This window comes from Macrotis lagotis, chromosome X (assembly GCF_037893015.1).
Source record: "Macrotis lagotis isolate mMagLag1 chromosome X, bilby.v1.9.chrom.fasta, whole genome shotgun sequence".
NCBI lineage: Eukaryota > Metazoa > Chordata > Mammalia > Peramelemorphia > Peramelidae > Macrotis > Macrotis lagotis.
In genome coordinates this window covers 101235160-101243647 of record NC_133666.1, presented here as the reverse complement: position 1 = coordinate 101243647, position 8488 = coordinate 101235160, and the positions used below count along the sequence as shown (strand labels likewise).

The following is an 8488-nucleotide window of genomic DNA, read 5'->3' as shown; positions in this document are numbered from 1 at the left end:
AGAGCTTGGAATGCAGCCAAGAATCAGCTACCCAGCAAAACTGAGCATTTTCTTCCAGGGGAAAAGATGGACTTTCAATGAACCAGGGAAATTTCAAATGTTCCTGCTGAAACTACCAGAGATGAACAGAAAGTTTGACCTTCAAATATAGGTCTCAGATAAAGCATAGAGAATAAAGAAGAAGGGTAAAGTATGAGGGACTTAATGACAATGAACTGCATGTATTCCTACAGAGAAAAATGATACTGATAATACTAATAGGAAACTTCTCATTTAATAGAGCAGGTAGAAGGAGATTTTATAAATGAAGCACAGGAGAGTGCTGAATTTGAAGATATTATATATTGTAAAAATGGAGTCAATGACTAAAAGGGAAATGTAATGGGAGTAAGGAAAGGAGAGGTAGAATAGCCTCAGATATTTCATAAAGTAAGAATTTTTATTTTATTACAATGCTATTGCAATCATGTAGAAGGGGGAAGGCAAGGGGGAATAAGGGAGAATTCGCTCTCATCAGAGGTGGCTCAGAGAGGAAAAAAAATATACACTCAATAGTGTATAAACATATAGAGTTAGAAGGAGAGAAGGGGGACGGGGGGAAGGGGATATGTGAGTGATGGAGGAGAGGATGGACCATGTGGTACAGTGGTAAGATATGACACATTTTTTTTTTTACTTCTTGCAAGGGATTGGGATTGAATGGTCTGTCTGGGACCACAGGGCCGGGGGTTGCTGGGCCTTAGGGTTGGTTTGTGGGCTCGGAGCCTCTTGGCTCCAAGGCCTGTGATCAGTCTGCTGTGCCACTCAGCTACCCTACAGCACATTTAAGAAGAGGGAAAGAATGAAAGGAGAGAGAAAATATAGTGTATGGTAGTGGGGAAATACAAATGGAGGGAGTTGTGATCAGCAATGGCAACAGTGGAAAAATATGTAAGTAGCTTTTGTGATGGATTTATCATAAAGAATGTGATCCACCTGTGACAGAACTGGTGGTGTTGGAAGACAGACTGAAGTCCATGTTATTATTATTATTATTATTATTATTATTATTATTATTATTATTTTGGTTTTTGCAAGGCAATGGGATTTGGTTGACTTGCCCAGGGTCACACAGCTGGGTGATTGTTCAGTGTCTGGGTCTGGATTTGAACTCAGGTGCTCCTGATTCCAGGGCCAGTGCTCTGTCCCCTGCACCACCTGGCTACCGTATTATTATTTTTTTTCCACTATTGATTTATTTACTTGTTAACTTTTTATTTTTATTATTTTTCTCTTTACTTTATTTCTCATGAGGGTCTATATTTCTTTGGGAGGAGTATTATGCTTACACTTAAGAATATTTTAGTAATGTATAAAAACATAATTTGTACAAAAAATAAATATAAATATAATAAAAGAAAAAAAATGAAAGAGATCCAAATTTGCAAATGGTAACCTTCTAATGTAAGGGTTCTGTGGCAGAGAATCTGAACTACAAATTCCAAAATATCACTGCAATAATAAAACTTATATAATTTTTAAAATATCAAAAATAAAACAGCAGAATAATATTAATCTTCATAAAATATGATCTTAGGAGAACAAGATCTATTTATGCTATTTTGCCATGTCTTGGTCAATCAACAACCCTGTAACAATTATAACAGTAAAGATTGTTATTAATCTATACTTTCTCACTCACTAAAATTCTTGTCCATATTCTTTTACATCAATTTTTTTCCCTACAACTCTAATATGACAAAAGTATTCTTATCTGCATAAGGCTCTGAACAATTATAATGTTATTATGATGACCTTGCCATGGGACTATTTTATAGTTGATTCAATGTTATAAATAAGGGCATTCTTGTATGTATGATAGTAATCATCATCATCATCATCATCAAAGTGACATAGTTGATAAAAGTTTACCCTTGGAGTCAGGAAGATCTGAACTCAAAATTGACTTGAGATACTTAATATCTGTGGAAATAAATCATTTGATCTCTATCTGTTCTCTTTATATTTAAATCAAGACAGCACTTAACTCCCAGGGTCATTATGAAGATAAAATACTATTTCTAATGCACTTATTTGTTATAGGAATTAGCTATTATTGTTGCTATGGTTGATGACAACATCTTGTCTATAGATGAAGGAACTTGTACAGATACAGGTGACCTACATTCCACAGGTCTTTCTCTGGATACAAATTGTATTTGATTTCTTCATCTATAAATTGCCTTTGCATATCCTTTGACCATTTGTCAATTTAGTTTTGGCTTTTTTTTTAAATTTGTCTTAGTTCTCTATATATTTTAGAAAGGAGTGGTTTGCCAGAAACCTTAGTTGCAAAAAATTTTCCCAATTACTACATTTCTTTTGATTTTGATTTTTTTGTTTGGGCAAAGGTTTTTTAATTTAATGTAACCAAATTTCCAGTTTGTTTTTACTGATGCTCTCCATATCTTCCTTGATCATAAACTGCTTCCTTTTCTATAGATCTGACAAGTAAACTATTCTTTCTTCTCATAGTTGTCTTTTATGTCTAAATGTCTAAATCAGGATGTTGAGGACTTAGGAGGGTTTATTTTACATACTGCAACTTTGTCACTCAACATTCAGGTAAGAAATAGAAGAGTCAAGATCGAAACAACTTAATTTCAACTTCAATTCCAGTAATGTTTTTCCTCGTGTTCGATTTTGTTTTTCAATTTTTTAAAATTATGCCACTTTTCTCTAACATTTTATCTACTATAGACTTTTCAAGAATATATTAGATATACAATTCTTTTCAGAACTGAAAATATGAGCCACATATAATCTCCCATCTATAATATACTAATATACTGTTTCTAGATACTTTGTTTTGAGCTCGTAACTAAGGCATGGGAGTTGCCAGAAAACTTTAAAGTGAAAAATTTGAAAAACATTTCTTTTTACTCAAAGAGAATAGATCAATAGGCACTAACTGGGAAGTTAATATTTTCATCCCAATTCTGAGGAAATGTGCACCTTAATGCAGTCATTTATTAATATAGATAAGTTAATGATATATAAATAATATAATTTCTCAAAGACACCAAAATGACTCGTGTGTGTCAGACAAGTTATTGCTTGATTAACCTTGATTAACAAAAGATCTGAATTGCAGTGAAAAACTCAGAGGATTAATTTCTCTGAATTTCTGATTATATTTGTTATGACTGTCTTCAAAGAAAGAATGAAAACATGACAAGGGCAGAAACAAGAATGGAGAAAGGTTGCAGATGCTGCATAGACCAGAAGTGGTGAGAATAATAATTAGAAAATCTAGAATAAAATGAGAAAGTTCTGACTCAATTTGCTAAATAACTTTCTGTGATTGATACTTTGAGTAATTTAAGGTAGGCTGTAGCGAAGTGTTTGATTATTGAAAAATACTGCAACCTTTTCCCTTTTGGAAAAAGGGCAAGGCTTAATCATATATTGGTTCTATAATTATAAAACAGATGTCTTAGAATGGGAAGGTGGTTAACCAGTGGAAAAAGCTTTTATGACCCTATATAAACTTGTTTTTTGTGGTCTTTTGCTTTCTTTTGTTATATGTAATATACTTGCTTTATATAACATTATTATGGCCTTGGTGTTTACAAGGCAATTTAAAATACCTAAATGGTGGCAAGGTATGATGTTCGCTGGGGAAGCAAGGAACTCCCAAATTGGTGCAGAAGTTGTAAAGAGGAATAGAAATATTGTGATGCACCTAAAATGAACCCTAGTCTATATTATCCCAAACTTTGTGGTTATAACTTAATTCCAAATTTATAAAACATTTTTAATGAGGTCCTCCACCTTTTTCATGAGTTCACATTAAAAGTAAAAATCAATTTATGCTCATGATTGTGTCAATAATATGGGCATGTTAAACCAATAAACAACTGATAACTCTGAGGATCTCTAATTGAATGACTAATATGCATTCGATTATTAAATCAGGAGCAACTCATAGTATGCACAAAGAAAGGCAAGAAAAATTAGTTTCCTTTCCAAAATATCAAAATGCCTATAAATTGTAGTTTGTTGTAAATAGAATTTAAAAAGTGAGTTTATGGAGATTTGATGATATACTAAGTATATAAAAAAGGAACATTACTGCTATTGAAAAGATGTCTGTTTTCCCTTGAGTTAATTTAAACATTTTTTCATCTGGAAATATGAAGTGAAACATTATTCAGATTTTCCATACAACCTTCTCATAAAAAAACAAGAATTTAGTCAGTCATTACTAAAGTCCTTTAGACATTTCTATTGTACTTGACTCCTTCAAAGAAAGGCATTCAATATATGAAATAAAAGAAAACTTAAATGAGAAATAGGACCACATTAATACACAAACATATATGTACATATATTAAATAATTCTACATAAACTTTTATTTATCAGTATCATTTGTGGAAATATCTTCCTTCATTACTCAGTTATAGTTAATTAGGATATTTATAATAATTGCAATGGCTTATTCACTCAGTCTTTTCAAAAATAATATTGCTGTTACTTTATACAACATTCTCTTGGCTATTAATTTCACTCATTCTTTTGTCTATCCATTTTTTCCTAAGATCATTGAGTTCACAATGTTTTGTAGAATAGTAGTATTTCATCACAATCATATATATTGCAAATTGTTCGACCAGTCTGCCATTGAAAAGTATCCCTGAAATGTCTAGTTTTTTTGCCACCATAGACCAAACTGCTATTAGTTTTTTAGAGCATCTAGGTTCATTCCCTTTTGTGTTAATCATCTTTGGAAATAGAACTGGTATTAATATTTCTGGGTCAAAGAATATAATAACTCTTTGGACATAATTCCAGATTGCTCTTTAAAATTTTTGGATGAGTTCACCACAATTCTACCCATAATGAATTATTGAGCCAATTTTTCTTCATACCCTCCAACACAATTTTGTAAATGTAAGATGAGTTGCAAATTATCTCCCTTGCTCCTTTCCTCCCTCCCCCAATTAGGAAGGTTGGCAATTTGATGAAGGTTATTCACATGTAGTAATACAAAGCATGTTTCTATTTATCTTTTTTTGAAAGAAAACACTATCAAAAAACCCCTAGAAAATAAAGAAAAAAGTTTTTATCTGCATTAAGACTCCAAATATTCTTTCTTTGAAGATGAAAAGAATTTTTCAGCATAATTCTTTCAGAATTATCTTAGGTATTTGAATTTTTGAGAATCATTTACAATTGATCACAATGCAATGTTGTTATATAATGTTCTCATGATTCAATTCATTTCACTTTTACATCAGTATATCACTTACATCAGTAAGTCTTTCTAAATTTTTCTGAAAGCAACCTTTTAATTGTTTCTTTCAACACAATAGTATTCCATCATATTCACAGTCAAGTTATTTCAACCAGTCCACAATTTATTTGTCACCACTAAAAGAATTGCTATAAATATTTTTATATATTTTACCTTTTGAAGATGCAGAACAATTAGTATTGCTGATTCAAAGGAAATGCAAAGTTTTATTCCTCTTTGGGCATGGCTTCAAATTGCTCTCCAGACTGATTGAATAATACTTCCATAACAGTTCCTTAATATCTCAGTTTTCCCAAATCTCAACAGCATTTGTTATTTTTCTTTTCTGTCATATTAATCAATCTAATATGTGTGCCATGGGCCTCGGGAATTGTGTTAAATTGCATTTCTTTAGTTACTTAGAGAATTTTCACATCTAGATAGCAAAGATTACTTCATTATAAAAACTGTATGTTTGGGGCAATTAGGTGGTACAGTGGAGAGAGCACCGACCCTGTGGTTAGGAGGAACTGAGTTCAAATCTGGCCTCAGACAGTTAATAATTGCCTAGCTGTGTGACTTTGCCTGAAATAAATAAAAGTAAAAAAAAAAGCAAATAAAAAGCTACTTTTTCGTGCTCTTGAACTATCTGTCAATTGAAGAACGATACATTTCTACAAATTTGACTAAATTATCTTTATATTTGATAAATGAAATCTTTGTCAGAGAAATTTGTGATGTTTATTCACAATTTTTATTATTATGTATTTGCTTCCATCCTATTTTCCCCCATTTATCCTATTCTCTCTCTCTCTCTCTCTCTCTCTCTCTCTCTCTCTCTCTCTCTCTCTCTCTCTCTCTCTCTCTCTCTCTCTCCTTTTACTTTGTCCATTCTAATAATGTTTTGGTTCTGACATTTTTAAAATTCCTTTTATGAGAACTCTACTTTCTCCTATTATGATCCTGTATGGAAAGTTAAATTTCTATACCTCAGTATTTATGCCATTTTTCTCTTTAAGTCATTTCTGATGAGATTAAGGTTCACTATCCATCACTAGTCCTTTTCCCTATACACTCTTTCACAGCAAATGTTCTTTCATACTGATTATTTTTGTCAAATAATTAACCCATTCTACCCCTCCTTTTAGCTTTTTCCTAAGTGCATTTTTTTCTAACCTCTTAATTTTATTTTGAGATATTATTTTATTATATTCAAATTAAATCCAAAGTCTCTGGCTAAGTATAGTCCTTCTAACTGGCCCTAATAATGATAAAGATTTTCGGAGTTACAAATATCATTTTCCCATGTAGGAATATAAACTGTTCAATCCTCTGATCTCAGGATTTACCTTTACCATTTGCCTTTTTATATTTCTTTTGAGTCATATTAGAAAATCAAATTTTCTATTCAATTCTAGTCTTTTCATTAAGAATGCTTGATAAGCCTCTTTTTTCATTTAATATCTGTGTATCTCCTCAAGTTTTGCTGAGTAAATGATTCTTAGTTGTAATCTTACTTCTTTTGCCCTCTGGGTTATCATATTCTTGGCCCTATGATCCTTTAGTTTGAGCTGTCAAACCCTGTGTACCATGATATTTGAACTTTGATTCCATATTTGGATTGCTTATCTCTGGTTACCTATATTTTCTCCTTGATTTGTTAGCACTTGAATTTTGCTATAATATTCTACAGAGTTTTTATTTCAGTATCTCTTTCAGAAGGTAATTTTGGGATTTTTGAATTTTTATTTCACCTGTTTTCGGAATGTCAGTTTTTTAAAATAATTTCTTGATATGTGATTATATAAGCTCTTTTTATGATTTTTTAAAAAATCTAATATTTCAAAAATTATCTCTTTTGTATCTATTTTCCTGCTCAGTTTTTTAAAAGAGATATTTCACATTCTCTTTTATGATAAATTCATTGCTTCCTGTTGCCTTGTGGAGTCTTTACTTTTCCCTTGTCCTAATTTGATTTTTAAGAAATAATTTCTTCAGTACTTCTTCTCCCTTTAATTTTCAGGTAATCCTACTTTTAAAAGAAGTTCTTTGGTTCAGTGAATTTTTATGCCTCTCTTTCCATTTGGTCAATTGAGCTTTTCAAGTCATTCTTTTTCACAACTTCACCTATGCTACATTAATGTAACTATATTTTCACAACTTCTCCAGCATTTCTCTTTAGCCCTTCTATCACATTAGACCTACCGATGGGTGTGAGATAGTACAAATATATTTAAAATACATTTTTAATTAATTGTGATAGAGAATATTTATGTATTTCATTATTCATAGCTTTGATTTCTTATTCTGAAAATTGCCTATTCAATCTTTTGACCACTTATCAATTGAGGAAAGATTTGGGTTAATGTTATGATTTTGACTTTATTGTATTTGTTTGTACAAAAAAGGTTTGAATATCATGTAATCAAAATTATCTATTTTACTTATGATCAATCTCTGATTTTGGTTTTTAACTATTCTTTAATTAATAGAACTGATATGTTTTTCCATTCTCCTCTATTTTGTTAATGATAATGAAATTTCTAAATCTTGATCTCGTTTTTAGTTTACCCTGGTATACCATGGTTGATGGTGGTCTATATCTACTTTTTGTCAAAGATTTCATGATTTTCACAGCAATTTTTATCAGTTGGTGAACATTTTTCTTCAAATTACTACATTTACTCCACTATATTGTCTTTCTCAACTAGTCCACCAAAAATCATTTTTTTGACCAATATCTGGTTGTTTGGATAACTACTATTTTTTAATATACTTTGGAATACTTTACAAATTTGCATGTCATTTTTACACAGGGGCCATGCTAATCTTTTCTATTTAATTCTGATTTTAGTGTATGTGCTGCTGAAGCAAGCACTGCAATATTTGGTATTCCAATGTTACATTCTACACTTTTTATTATCTTCATATCCTTGACCTTTTATCCTTCTAAATAAATTTTAATGTTTTTCTACATCTAAAAACAATTATTTGGTATTTATTTCATTGATAAAGAATGTAAACAGATTTCTTAATCTTGTACACACCAAAGATTTACCAAATGCTGTCTGAATTGACTTATAAGTATAGTATTAAATTAGTTGTGTTCAGTTAAAGTAATGGTCAGAAAATTAATTGGGAAATTAAATTCATTATACTCTGTTGAGATTTTAATATACATATTGAATGGAATAAAATAAATATGATTGAAA

General features: G+C 30.9%; 1 non-coding gene across 1 annotated transcript; it reads right to left on the bottom strand.

The window, feature by feature from the left end:
• Positions 1–8047: 8047 nt before the first annotated feature.
• On the bottom strand, positions 8048–8154 carry LOC141503718 (U6 spliceosomal RNA). Its single transcript, XR_012473045.1, has one exon. It is a non-coding gene; the product is annotated as a U6 spliceosomal RNA (small nuclear RNA).
• Positions 8155–8488: the final 334 nt, after the last annotated feature.